Here is a 15,134-nt window from a genome sequence, read left to right on the forward strand (position 1 = left end):
TGCCAGCCGGTGTTAGATGCTAATGCATGCTCTCAATGAAACGGTCTGTTTATTAACTAATTAAATGCCAACTAACTGAGTCACTATGCTCAGACACTGAATGGTGATAGTACATTGTTCTGGTCCTTGTGTGGGTATACTTCCCAATACGAAGTTTGGCCTCTACGTAGCTGTGAAACATAGTTTATTGCTAAATGGTCTAACCTTCTGTTTATTTAACATGTGAGGTTGATGATGAGATTAAGAGAGAAGGGGTGTCAGAGGTAAGAATATTCTGCAGGAACTTCCACTGAGGCAGGCCTGTACACAGATTGAGATCCCAACTTCTTGGCTATTACTGACCAGCTGCTTAGTGCATAGTAGGCCGCTCAGGGAATGTTCGTGGAATTGAATTGCATGAAGTTGAATGTGCTATTAGGTATCCTGATGAGCTGCAAGAAAGACATCTTTTCAGGGAATCTTGGGGACTTGATAGGAAGCATGTCTAAATAACTGCCTGCATCAAAAGATTGTGGAGAAATAAGAGAGATGAGGATGCACAGGTATAGGTAGTGAATGCCTGAGTTGAAAGCAAAACCAACCAATTAGGGTATATTAACAGCTCAGGGAGCATAAAACATGCAAGAAAAGACATTTGAAAGGAAAGCCAGAAGAATGAGATGAACTGGAAATTCACAATCAGTACCATTTCCTTACTAATCAAAATCCATTTTCTTCCGCTTTTATTTTTTCTGCGCTGGCATTTTTCTCACACATCATGGGCATAGAAAATAAAATCAGCCAGGAAAGTGGCAGCTCCTCAACATCACCAACAAATTGCTATCAAACTTATCTTATTTTCAGGATCCTTCTTCTTTTAAAATTTGCCTGCTTTATTTTTGAGATTAAACAGGAAAATCTGAAGATGATTGGTATGAATCTAGCCTGCTCAGATAATGTATTTACTAAAGAAAATTCCCTCATCCAAATTTTATGTTCAAATGAATTGCTGTATTTGTGATACAATTTTTTCACATCTTAAGAACTCACAAAACACATTAAAAATGAAGCTTAGTGCCCTAATACACAATTATGTGAAATGTGGTAGTTATGGAACTTAAAGCAAATGTAAATATAATTTTGGACTGAGAGTAATTAACATCTTTCTCAACTATAATTTGAAAGTGAACTTAAGGAAGCAGAAAACCCTAAGTGGCAGACACTCCACATAATTCTTAATATCAATAATTTTTGAAGATTAATTTTTGTCTTTTTATCTGGCTCTGTTTTGAGGGTGCTGTTCTTTATGAAGCCTGAAAAAGCTTCCACAAAAGGATCCCACCAAACTGGAGAGCTGGTCTAACTGGACCTCTTTGTACATGGATTCTGCCTAAGAGAGAATAATTTAACAGTCTCCTTATCACTTGGTCCTTTGCCCAACTTTGATTAAAGATGTTGGCTTGAATGACAAGTGTCTCTGGAGTCTTAAAATGGCTGCCAAATTGGTTTCAAAAATTACAATTCGGTCAGAGCCACACAGAGAGGACAAGCTGATAATGCCTAAGATGTGTTCCTTAATTCTTCGAGGCTTAGATAGATACCCAACAAGTTTTAGATTTGTGCTTGAAAACTTCAAGTTAGTAGCTTAACCTGGGGTTATTTACTGAGTGAATGACCCAGTCCTGGACTGCTAAAAGTTGAAGCGAATCAAGTGAATGGTCTGACCTCAGACAGGATGCTCTGCCCTCACATTTACTAAGATACTAGGATAAATGGTGATAAAACCTCTCTTCTCAGCCTGCATTTCAGCCTAGGAAAACTATGGACTTTCTAGGAGATATAAATATCTCCATTGTGGCATGTCAGTATCAGCAATGAGGGTAATGTCTATGTTGACCAGAAGAGGAATTCTAATGATTCGTAATCACAGGGGATCAGATCAAGATCAGCAATGCTTTCCCTGGCAGATCCAAGGATCCTGTGGCAAATCAGATGGGCTAGACCCACACTAACTGTCCTTCTGGCATCGAGTCCTATGGCATTGTCATGAGTTACTCAGTTTCTCTTTGTCCACTCCGATAGCACCGAAACCACTAATATCTCCTTGTAGGTTAAAGACTGCACCAACCATGGCCAATTACTTCTTATAATAAGTGTCAGCATATGAGAAGCTAGGTTCCAATTACATTAGAAGCTTTTATCTTCTTACATCTACCCCAGCCCCATTTCTCCAGGGATAGAATTGTACATGGGTGAAAAGAAGAGTTTGGTAGGAGTTGGGAATGCAGGACCATTTTAATTATATTTGCCAGATATTGAACCTTTATGTCATATGTATCATATTTGCTTTTTTCTTTTAAAATATTGTCTCTTTGTATTGCCTATTGTAAAAATTAATTGAAATTGTATCATTGAGGAATAGAATAAAATGTTAAGTAAACATTTTGATACCTGCAGCTGAATTAGATGGCTTGCATTCCAATGTTTCCTTTTGAAAGCAATACATAGTTGCTTTTATTTATCATTTTAGAAAGAGGGGAAATACCCAGGGATACGTTTCTATTTTTTAAATTAAATAAGATATACCATAGAGCTAGTGATATTAAGAAAAATTGCAGTTGAAAGTTCCAAGCGTCCTTAGAAACAAGATCTCCAATTTTATCATTTTACAGATGAAGAAACTGAGGCCCAGAGAAGGCAAGTGATTGGCTCAAGTTGATACCATCTAATTAGTGATAGAGTCGTTGACTAGTAAACGTCCCTTTTGTCTCATTGTGTCTTATAACAGTTATCTGAATATACATGGTATCCTTTAGTATCTCAGTCACATAATGTGCAAGTAAAATATTCAAATGAAGGAGGCCTGCTTTAAGCTATAGTTCATCTTTCTACAATTGTATTTAAGATCAGCATTTTATTTTGCCCTGAATAAAAGAACAAATGTGCAATATTACATGATAACATTTCTAAAGCTCCATGAATCACTGGAAATGATATAGACGCGACAACATCGATATAGTCTATGTCAATTATCATGCCTCTCTTATAGGATAATTAGGAATTGTTTGCTGAAATATGCTTTTCATTTTCATTCACTCATAATGACCATGCACTCCTTCAGAGAAGATTTATTTTTCCCCCACCTCTGCTTCTTCTAAGCTAAGCACTTTTTCTTAACTCATGCAAATGAAAGGTGTATATTCCATGCAAGAGAGTGTGTGTGTTTGTGTAATTAAGACGTACATATTAACTTTTTAGCTGACACAAGAAGATACAGCTTCAAAATATTGGAAATTTGCTTCAGATAGAACACATCTTCATGTCCTCCATTCTATATAAAACAAGCGATATTTACAGGAATAAGTCTCTATGTAATTACACAATTATTAAAAACATAGTAGTGAAGTAGGAGCTTTTATCAAGTCATTCAAATTAGTGCTATTTCATACTAATCACTATCTACTTGAATGTGTATTGCTTGGATGTGACTGTAGAAAGCTCGTTAAATAAATTTTCTTTAAAATTTAATTACTGGGAACTTCTTCAGATAATAATGATTATGGGTATAATTAGGATCTTTGTTCCTCTTTGTTGTTAGACTAAAAGGTACAAAGATTCAGAGAAAAAGAGATCGAAATTGCATATCCAACACTTGGAGAAGTAGTTGTCACAGGCGTTGTGGAATATTAAAGAGCCCAATCCAGCAGTGGCACATCAAGATCGAAGTCTACAAATTGTAATTTGGCATTTCATTATTTAATCTTTCATTTTCTTCCTAAATTGCCTGGGTTGTATTTGTGAACTGTAAGTGAGAAACAATGAAAGGCCATTTCCTTTAATGTCTGACTGTAGGCGATGTTAGAAATTTGTAATATCTTCACTTACAAAGACCGTAGGGTGCATATCCTGTGCTCTCGTAATCTAATTAGCTGACATGAGAGGTGCTGTATGTGTCCTCTCACTGTGCTGAACAAAACTAGCATAGACAGCACTGGAATTAATGCCTTTTAACGCTTTGTAATTTAGAGAAAACCATCCACACTTTGACTAGTGAAGTTTTTTTTTTATTTTATTTTGTTATACTTTAAGTTCTAGGGTACATGTGCACAACGTGCAGGTTTGTTACATATGTATACATGTGCCATGTTGGTTTTGGGTCCTCTTTCTCAAATGGCTATCGAACTTCTGTTGAAGGTTACAACAAATGTTTTCTTAACGTTACTCCATTTGGAAGCAATACACACTTTGAGAAGAGCTGGTGCGTATGATTTCCAGATTCAATTACCATAACAATCCCCCAGTTCCTCAGTCAAAGACAGTTCCAAATCAGTATTTCAGCACCCAGAAACATTCTCTACCAGAAAAAGCTAAGAAATGAATTGTGGATATTTTGGAAAGACTTCTAACAAATGTAAAAAGTGAACATGCTTTAGCATTAAACTTGACACAAATTATGTTTGTAAAATAGTCAACATAAGAAGTTGGAAAATATTATAGCTAAATATGAGAGCCACTTACAAGAGTGGAAAGGCAAATGTAAGTCTTGTTCTTACATCATTACTAGAGTACAGGATGATGGGAGTTCCATAGATATGAGAAAAAACAATGACTTTAGGCAGTGACATTCTGATCCAGAGCTTTCATGTTATCAGTCAGCTACGATCTTTGCACATAACCTGCTGTGTTGGGCATTCCATAAAGTACTCCAGCTCTCCTTGTCATCAGAAGGGTATGCGGAACCAAAAATGTCACCAAACAGATTAACAGAGGTTCAGAAAAAAAGATAGTTGGCTGTGTGAGAGGAAAACTTGTTGATATTTGCATTGTGTTTGAGTTGTTTTTGGCATTGAGAGTTAATACAATTTGCTCAGGGTCGCCGGAACCAGGTAGGTCGGATAACAACTTCATGCTTTCACTGACATGAGAGAGGCATACTGAGGCATAGGAGAAAGTGGTGATGGAGGCGGTGCCAGTGGCAAAGGAGGAGGAAGAGCAGAAGGAGGAGGAGAAGGAAGGAAAGAAGAGCCCACCACCACCACCATAACCACCAAAGCAACAACTGCAACTCAGACATTTTTGTTTTATTTTGCTTTGTTTTCCTGTCATGGAAACAGTCATTTTTTGTATCTATTTCCTTGACAGAAAATAAAAGGTGTGGGTGTGACTGTCTTCTCTTGGGCTCCTGTTCATTTCTACATAGTCTTCATAAATAGAGAAGTCCTCTGTCCCATCTCAACAGTCAGTATTAAATGTAGACTGCTGTATTTATGGATAAAATTCTAAGTTTCTTTCATTGCAGACTATGTTTTCAGGCTTCATTGAGCGAAGGACAGAAATCAGAGGCACATTTAGCACAGAGGAGCTCTGAAATGCCTGTGTCAAAAAGCAAGAAATGTAATCATGGAAAAGCCCAGCCACAAGTCTCTCTGTTTACTTTGACAACCAGGATATTTGGTCACCGTTTGGATGTATCAAAGACTATGGTTCTGCATCAGTCTTTTATTTCTCATGTACAAACGCTCCAGCAGGGGGAAGGCATGCACAATGCATAGTTAGGTCTGAGGTTTATGAGAGGCTATAGCTGATTGTTTATATCTCTGGGCATTTTAAAGAGCTTTGAGACAAGTGATATCATCATTAGTCTAAATTTTTTGGGTTATAATTTAGCACAATGAAAGATACTATCTTCCCTCATATCCAGAGTGATTCACACATAGATAATGCTTCATTCTTGTTATTAATAAGTGTCTATTGCTTTTGTTCCTCTAAATAATTAAGGGCTGTTTAAACACATTATTACATCCACAGTGGGATTTTCATACCTTTAATTTCTGGAATAGACATGATTTTGGATGGCTCATGCAGTAGAAGATAGATTACCAAAATGTTTTTGAAGCAATGCAGTTGTAAATTGAGGAGAATGGGTAAAATTGTTTCTAAAACCCCTTTGAATCCAATGTGCTGGATTTGGTAATCTTGGATCTGCTGCCTCACTTTGGACCACCTAGAAGTGGTATATTATGCTAGGAGTGACCACGTAAGAATAGTCAATAAGAACGGCTAATAACTCTTCCTTAGGCAAGAGTTACGCAAGCATCCAGTGACTAGCAGATAGGAAAGGGGGGAATGTGTCTCTTTGGCCTTCAATCCTTCTCTTGATTTAGATTCTCAGTGCATGTTTCTATCTTGAGGCCTTACCTTTCTGGTGAGCCCCAGACTAACAGAGCCAACTGCCCTGGCCTCATCAAAGCCAACATGTCTCTAACTGAATTTGTCATTGTCTTTGCCCTCTAATGTTTTATTCTCTTATTTCCAATTTTGATTCTTGTTACAGTGAGCTAGCAAGTTTCCTCTTCTCTACTCATCCCTATCAGATACATGTATCCCTCCAAATCTGCATGATCTTAAAAACTGACCATCCTATTCTCCACAGCTCCCTTTTGCCTCCAGAATAAAGCCCTGTCACTTGGAATGGTAGGCAAAGCTCTTCATAATAAGGTCCTCATTGGTCTTTATGGGCTTATCAAGGGAACATCTAGAATGAATTCTCTCTCCACAATAGAAGCTTCATGAGGTCACGAGCCTCAACTGCATTGTCACCTGAGGTAAAAACCACTTAATAAATATTTGTTGAATGACAAACTGAGTGGATGAATGCATAAGCATCTCTCATTTCATTTTTATTGTATATTTATCTTGAATTTTATTTCTCAGAACACATGCTGTTCATTTCTTCATACCTTTGCTCATGAAGTTCTCTCCTCTTGGAAGCCTGGCCCAACCTTTCTTTTCCTGGCTAACTCACTCTCATCCTACAACACTTAATTCAGATGGTGTCTTTCATGAAGCCCTTACCAAACCTTCAGATAGGGCTAAACTACTTTCTTCTGTTCTTCCAGAACATTCTGTGCAAATTTCTACTTAATTCTTATTCCAAATTTTCTTGCTAAAAAAGTCTTCAGTGAACTGATCTGTTCTAAAATTTCTTCTCATTTGTTCAGGTTCGTGCCAGGTCTTCCTTCCTCTGGAAAACCTTTCCTATTGACTTTGCTGTATATCGATCCCATAAGAATTTCCACAATGCATATTCCCTGAATCAATATTTTCCAACTTTATCACATACTGTTTTTTGTTTTAACAGCTTTAATAAGGTAAAATTGACATACAATAAGTTGCAAATATTTAAAGTTTACAATTTGATGTTTTGACATATCTTTATACCCCTAAAACAATTACCACATTCAACACAATGAACATTTCATTCCTAACTCCAAAAAGTTTTCTTGTGTCCCTTTTGCCTCTCCTTGCATCTCCTTCCCAAGCAACCACTGATTTGCTTTTTATCACTATAGGTTAGTTTACATGTACTCGATCTCTATAAATGGAATTAAAAGATGTATTACTTTTTGTATGACTTCATTTACCACCATAATTATTTGATATCCATCCATATTGTTGGGTTTATTTCTCTTTATTCCTTGGTAGTATTTCGTTGTCTGGATATACAGTACCACAATTTGTTTATTAATTCTCCTGTTGGTGGACATTAGGTTGTTTCCAGTTTGGGGGCTATTACAAATAAAGCTGCTCTGGTCTTCATGTGGACATAAACATTCATCTCTCTTGCATAAATGCCTAAGAATGAAATAGCTGAATCATACGGTAAGTATATGTTTAACTTTTTAAGAAATGGCCAAACTGTTTTGCAAAATGGTTGTCCAATTTTATGTTCCCACCAGCAGTGTTTGAGAATTCCAGTTTTTCCACATTCTCATCAACACTTAGAGTGGTCAGTTTCTTAAATCTCAGCCAGAAAAGCAGATGTAGTTGGATGTCATTGTGGTTTTAACTTGCATTTCTTAATGACAAATGATGTCAAGTATCTTTTGATGGGCTTATTTGCCATCTGTATATCTTTGGAAAAGTCAGCACAAACGTTTTGCTCATTAAAAAAATAGGCGGATTGTAGTTGTCTTACTGAATTTTGAAAATTCTATTTTGGATACAGTTCTTCTACAGATATAATTTGCAAATATTTTGCAATATTTTCTTCTACTTTGTGATTTGTCTTTTCATATATTTAGCAAAAATTTTTGAAGAACAGAAGTCTTACATTTTGATGAAGTCTCATTTATCAATTTGATGCTTTTAGCATTGAATATAAGATATATTGCCTAACCCAAGGTCACAAAGATTTGTTCCTACTTTTTATTTCAGAAGTTTTATCATATTAGGTCTATGATACCTTTTGAGTTATTTTTTTTCCTTTTATCTTTAGTTGGCAAGTAATAACTGTACACATTTATGGGATACACAGTGATATGGTATTTGATATATGTATACAATATGTAAAGATCAAATCAGAGTAATGAGCATATCTATCACCTCCAACATTTATCATTTCTGTGTGCTGTGAGCATTCAAAATTCTCTCTTCCCATGTTTTGAAAATATACAATAAATTATTGTTAACTATATTCACCCTACAGTGCTATAGAGCCCTAGAACTTATTCCTCCTATCTAGCCATAATTTTATAGCTATTAACTTACCTCTCCTTCGCCTCCCCTCCCTTGGACCCTTACCAGCCTCCAATAACCAGATTGAATTGCTTTGTATATTGGTGCTATGCATGGGTCAAAGTTGTTTGTTTGTTTTTGCTGCTACAGATCCATTTGTTCTGGCATCAGATATTGAAAAGACTACCCTTTCTCCACTGATTGCTTTTGCATTTTTGTCAAAAATCAGTTGTCCATGCATCATATATGCACAGATCTATCTCTGGACTCTATTCTATTTCATCCATCTATTTGTTTAGCATTACAACAGTGGTCATACTGTTTTGATTACTATAACTTTCTAAGTCTTGAAGTCAGATAGTGTTTGTCCTCCAATTTTGTTCTTTTTCAAAGTTCTTTTGACTTACTTTTTTTTTTGTAGTGTATTATTTTAAATTCTGTTTTTACAATAGAAATGTAAGCTGGAAGAAGATAAAGGCAATGTTTTATTCTACTTTGCTCACCTGAAAATATTTTACCATACACAGTAAATACTTAGTTGTTTCTTCCCTCTACGTAACATGTACATTTTCCTGATAAACTCAGAAGTACTGCAGCTTTTCATAGTCTGTTTGAAACTTGTTCCTGCCATTTTGTCAAAATTCTTTGAAAATTTTTGAAGAGTGACAGTTTTCCCCAACTTTAATCATACATAAACTGCTCACATACTGAAAAACAAGTCGTCCTATATGTTAGGAGGCGTACTTTCCCCATAGAAGAAGAAGAAAGAGAAAGAAAAAAGCCACACACATTACTGCACAATGCTGCAGAAGGTGTTTTCCTGAACTCTAGACAATGGACGCTAATGGATCATTTGTGCTGTGTGCTGAAGCCTTTTGAATTCACAACAAGAGAAATCATCTCTGATGATGCTTTGCTCAGCCAAGTTCTCCAATCAGCCAAATTACAAAAACTGAAACTTCAAGGAATGAGACCATCTTTAGAAGGACAAAAAGTCTGTTTGGCAGCTTGACTACTGAATAGCATGTGGAGCAAGCTGGGAAATTGTTAGAAAGGTGCAAATGTGTTCCAAGGCCATTATTCTCTGTGTTAATATTGTCTAGTCCTTTCTTTATTCTTGAATAGGCAGTCTTAATGCTTTATTTGTAATGCAGGGATATCGGGCTTCTATAACACAACCATCCCAACCTATCAGTTCAGATTCTGGATAAAGGATGTGACATGTGAAGGTTTCCAGAACCTTGCAGGTGTTAAGGCATCTATTCATTGTCCTAGTCTCTCCTGTTACTGAGTTGGAATAACTGTAACTAGTTCAAGCAAGCAGTTTAGGAACAGAAAATGCTCCTTCCCATTAAGATCCAAATGGAAATGTAACAGCCAGGATAAAGACGTTGTTCACAACAAAGGCAAGGGTTGGAGAACTAGGTCTTCTATTAATCAAGCTACTCTATGTGTCTTTGGTAAATGCCTTTGGAAGCTTCTTTGAAGGGTGTATCTTGGAGATGGCTGGTGGAGTGGAAAGGCCTGTCCTGTCCTGATCTTTTGATAATTTATACAATGAGTGCTAAATGAACTTGAAGGCCCTTTCTGGCTCTGAAAAACCTACAATTCTATGGTTTTTAAAAATAATCTTAACTCATCCATTAAATTATAATTTATTCAATGATATGATTTATGGTTGTTTTGTACTCTGTAATAACAGGCACTTAGAGAATCTCTATACCCCAAATGAGTTGGAGGGTATTACAAAAGGAAGAGATGTTACACGATTCTGGATAATTGAATAACCTTGATTTACTACCAGGACAGGCACAATAGGTTTAAAGAAAACCAATCAGTAAGTCATGAACTATCCCTGAAGGAAGGCACAATGAATATAACAAATATTCATGGGGCACCAGCTGTAGGTCAAGCACGGGCTTGATGTTGGGATATAATGCAAACGTGTCCATGGTCTATGCTTCCATAAAGCTTATGATCTGGTGGGGACAAAAATAGACAGATAGATAGATAGATACGGGATTACAAACTGTTGAGAAGAACTGTAAGGAGAAAGCACAGGGTACTATAAGAGGAAATGCAGAGAGGAATCCTGACCCTGTTTGGAGGGGCGGTGGTGGAAAAGGGAGGTCTCACCAGGGAAGTGACTTTTGAGTTGAGAGTCAAAGGATTAGCTGCAAGACCCTTGCACATGCTGGTTCTTCTACTTGGCATGCTGTTCCTTCCCTGATTTGCCTAACAACCTTTTACTTATCCTTTGAATCTCATCTATACTTTGCTTCTCAATGGAAGTCTTCTCTGAACTCATTGGATTAGTTAAGTATCATTACACACACTCATTATGACACACAACACTTTCCATGGCACATTTTTTTTTTTTTTTTTTTTGAGACCGAGTCTCGCTCTGTTGCCCAGGCTGGAGTGCAGTGGCCGGATCTCAGCTCACTGCAAGCTCTGCCTCCCAGGTTCACGCCATTCTCCTGCCTCAGCCTCCCGAGTAGCTGGGATTACAGGTGCCCGCCACCTCGCCCGGCTAATTTTTTTTGTATTTTTAGTAGAGACGGGGTTTCACCGTATTAGCCAGGATGGTCTCGATCTCCTGACCTCGTGATCCGCCCGTCTCGGCCTCCCAAAGTGCTGGGATTACAGGCTTGAGCCACCACGCCCGGCCTCCATGGCACATTTATTTCTATTATTGTTTGATTTTTCCTCCACCCCACCCCATTTACTTGATAAGCTACATGAGAAGAGAGGTCACATTTGGGTTATTTTGCTCCCATTTTAGTCCTTGAACCAAACCCTGAGCCTGACATAGTTAGCAGATATTTACAGAAGGATTGAATGCATGAACGAATCAATGAATGAATTAGAGATAGTTGGGTGAAGAAGATGAAGGAGAAGGGTTTTACTGGCAAAGAAAAATTATATATGTGAATTCTCAAAATCTTCTACCAAAATTATTAGAAATGAGAGATTACCAACAGTGATGGGAAGGCTGTAAGAAATCTTATGTTAGAATATAGATAAATTCATTATCAGACCTGGGCATTAAAATAATCCTAGTAGTAGCAGCTACTGTGGACTGAACACTCACCTTGTGCCAGGGTTTGTCCTAAAGCTGCTACACACATTTACCCAATTAATCATTACAACCTGCAATTCCTGCCTTCTGGATGAGGAAAGTAGACACAGAACAGTTAAGTAACTTACCTCTGAGTTCCCATAATCTGATGGTAAATTACACATCTATATTTGGAGATGGGTAGGTTCATTCTGAGTCTTACTCTCAACTTTTGGGCTACATTCCTCATGCTTGTTTTTCCCCCAATGTTGTTAGATTATACACTGCTGTCCAGTAGCCTAAAATTCAAAGACAAAATCTCAGCCATTGATCAGGCAAGGATCAAACCTCAAAATCAAACAAAACAATTTTCGATGAATTTGCTTTAAGCAAAACAATAGGTCAGTATTCAAGATACGTGGAAGAGATTGTACATCAGTCAATTAATCCATATGTAAATGTTTATTGAGAAACTCTTCTAAAGCTTACCTGTATCAAGTCTGCAAAGGCTAGTCAGTTCAAAAAAAGGAACGTAAGTTATATTAGACATCAGGTAGTCTGAATACATTTTTGATGGATAGTACTATTGATATTAATTCAGAATTATTGGAAATATCACTAGATAGTTATCTGAGCCCTTTTTCAACCAGCAAATCAATTCAACAGAAGCCCATGAACCCAACATCATGCTGGGAGCTTTCAGGGGATTGAAAAGCAAGGGGATGTAGCACAGATTGAGAACATTTCCAGGTTAGCCGGGGAAAATGTATAGCTAAACAAAAATGAATAGAGAAAATGCACCATCCATACTTCTCAGGCTTAAACACGGAGTGAGGACAATATTAGTCATGTTTAACGTAATTCATCAAATCTTAATGCTATGAACCCTACCAGCTCTTATCACTGACCCCTTGAAAGTACTAATATTTGTGATTCATTTCCAAAATATTTGTGAAAATCAACAGGGATGCTTCACACCCGGTGCCCCTTAGTCCTATCAGTTTTTGAGTGTAAAGCAGAGTCACTTTTTCTCTGAGTTACAGGACTAGGGTTTGGGCGGGGGGTTCCAAGTTCTATTGAGCCCCTGCCTGCAACTCTGTAACACCCGCTTACATGTAAAACACAAGTCTTCCTTCCTCATGTCTCTGTTTATCGCAGGGTGTTTCACACCAGCATCTAGTGGTGTTTCACACCAGCATCTAACTTTTGAGAGTTAGTATGTTTCTAGAACATTCTGTAATAATAAGGAAGCTGGTCTTCCCAGGACACATCAAGGAGACTGGACCCCACATGCTAGTGCATGCCTTGGTACCAACCTGGATACATCAAAGGCCACCTGAGTTTAAGAAAAACACACAGATTCTCAAGTCCTCTTCAAAGGTTCTGATTCAGGGAGGAGATCTAAGCTGAAACCTGAGAATCTTAACTTGTAAGAAGTCATGTAACTGATGAAAAGAAGCAGTAGCTTCCAACACTTCCTGTTTCTCATCTCTATTTATAGCAGGGTTTCCTAATTGGGGCACTACTGGCATGTGGGGCTGGATTTGAGGCCTTCTTGGCTGTAGGGAGTTGTCCTATGCAAGGTGGGAGATTTAGCAGCATCCCTGGTCTCTTTCCAGTAGATGCCAGTAGCACCCGTCCCCCAGTTGTGGCCACCAAAAATATCTCCAGACATTGCCAAATGTCACCTGGGGCTAGCAAAATTGCCCATGATATAGCATCACTGGTATAGGTCTGTAGATAAATTGATGGTTTTGAGCAGGCAAAGAAATGGAAGGGAGAGTTTGAAAGAATCAAGAGGGATGGGAAACAGTCTTACTTTCAATTTCCTTGGAAGTAAAGCCTGAGACAAGGACCAAGATGCAGGCAACTTAGGATGCGATCCTAGGAAGCGGGAATGTGAGAGAAGAGAGATTCAGACAGGGAGGAAGGGGAAAGGATACATTAGTGATCGGGATACCACTGAAGACAACCAGGGCTTAGTCCTGCTTGGGCCTCTTTGAAGAGCCACAGAGACTGCACCTCAGAAATGGCCCTTTGATGTTTTGGAATTTGGGCCCTTCATCCATGGCCATTTGTATTCAAACCTTCCTCCCACCTCGCCACTTCAGTGCTTGTGCTAAGGAAGCTCCCCTCGCTTTAGGAGAAAGCACTGAGGCTGAAAAGCAGAGTCAATGCCAGATGCTTGGGGTGGGAGGTTGTCAGCATGCATAGGCACTGTCCCCTTCCATGCCACTGTCGTAAGAAATAGACAAAGAGACATGGATTGAAACGTTTCTGTAGACAAGAAATTGTAAGACGCAAGTAACAGTGTCTAGGAGTCCTGGCAGGCTTGCTGCTAAGAGCCCTGTCCCCTGGCAGTCCCCTAATTGGGAGACAGCAGTGTGCTAGAAAGGACTGGCTATGCACATCTGTGAGATAGGATCCAGCTAGGTTTTCAGGTCCCCAAACAGCAACAAATCACCAGAACTTCAACATATGAGGGAACAGAAACAGCAGAATTCCCAGGAGTAAGGTGAAGAACAATGCCCAGTAATCAGAGGCATCCCACTTAATGACTTAGCACTGCCTAAAACCCTGACCATAGCACAGCCCAGGCAGAGGGCAAAACCAGAATGGCTTAGTTTAAGTTTCTCTCCATCCTGACCAGATAGAGACTGAGAATAAAAATTGCATGAGTATAATTTATCTGGATTCATTTACTTGCAATAAAACAAAGTAAATTATAAATCTGCATCGGGGAGACAAGAGGTATAGAAAAACTCAGAGCAGAGGAAGATCCCTCTGGTCTGGGCATGTTGAGGGAGACATCACAGGGGATGGGAAACATATCCAGGTCTTAAAGCTGGGGAACAGAGATGTAGAAGTGGATTGAGCAAAGAGAGGGAATTCCAGGTATAAGCTACAAAGAAAATAAGAAGCTGAAATGAACATGAATTGATAGGGATTAAGGAGTCAGAGAAACTGTCCTGCTACCCTTCTCTGTCCCATTTCTCTTGCTGAATAAGAATCTACTCCAAAATGCAGTGGCCTAAAATAACCGTTTTATTCCTTTTTTTCCATTTTGTGGGTCAGCTGGGCTTTTCTTCTGCTCCAGGTGGCTTTGACTGGGGTTACTTTTGTGGCTGTTCCATCTGGAGGCTGGGTGAAAAGTCAACAAGATGGTCTCACATTTGGGGCCACAGTACTGACTGACAGCTGGGTACCTCAGTTCCCATCCAGGTGACCTTTGTTCATGAGATCTTTTTCTCCAGAACTTCCCCATGTGGCTGACTATCCATAGGAATGTCTGGGCATTCTTGATGGCATGGCAAGGCCAGCCCAGATTGTGTGTGTGTGTGTGTGTGTGTGTGTGCGCGCGCGCGCGCGTGCACGTGTGCATGAGGGGTAGGCTCTCTTTTTTTTTTTTTTTTTTTTTTGAGAGAGTTTTACTCTGTCACCCAAGCTGGAGTGCAATCTCAGCTCACTGCAACCTCTGCCTCCTGGGTTCAAGCAATTCTCATGTCTCAGCCCCCCCCAAGTAGCTAGAATTACAGGCATGCACCAACACACCCAGCTAATTTTTTTTTTTTTTTTG

Source organism: Mandrillus leucophaeus, unplaced genomic scaffold, assembly GCF_000951045.1.
Source record: "Mandrillus leucophaeus isolate KB7577 unplaced genomic scaffold, Mleu.le_1.0 Scaffold124, whole genome shotgun sequence".
Lineage (NCBI taxonomy): Eukaryota > Metazoa > Chordata > Mammalia > Primates > Cercopithecidae > Mandrillus > Mandrillus leucophaeus.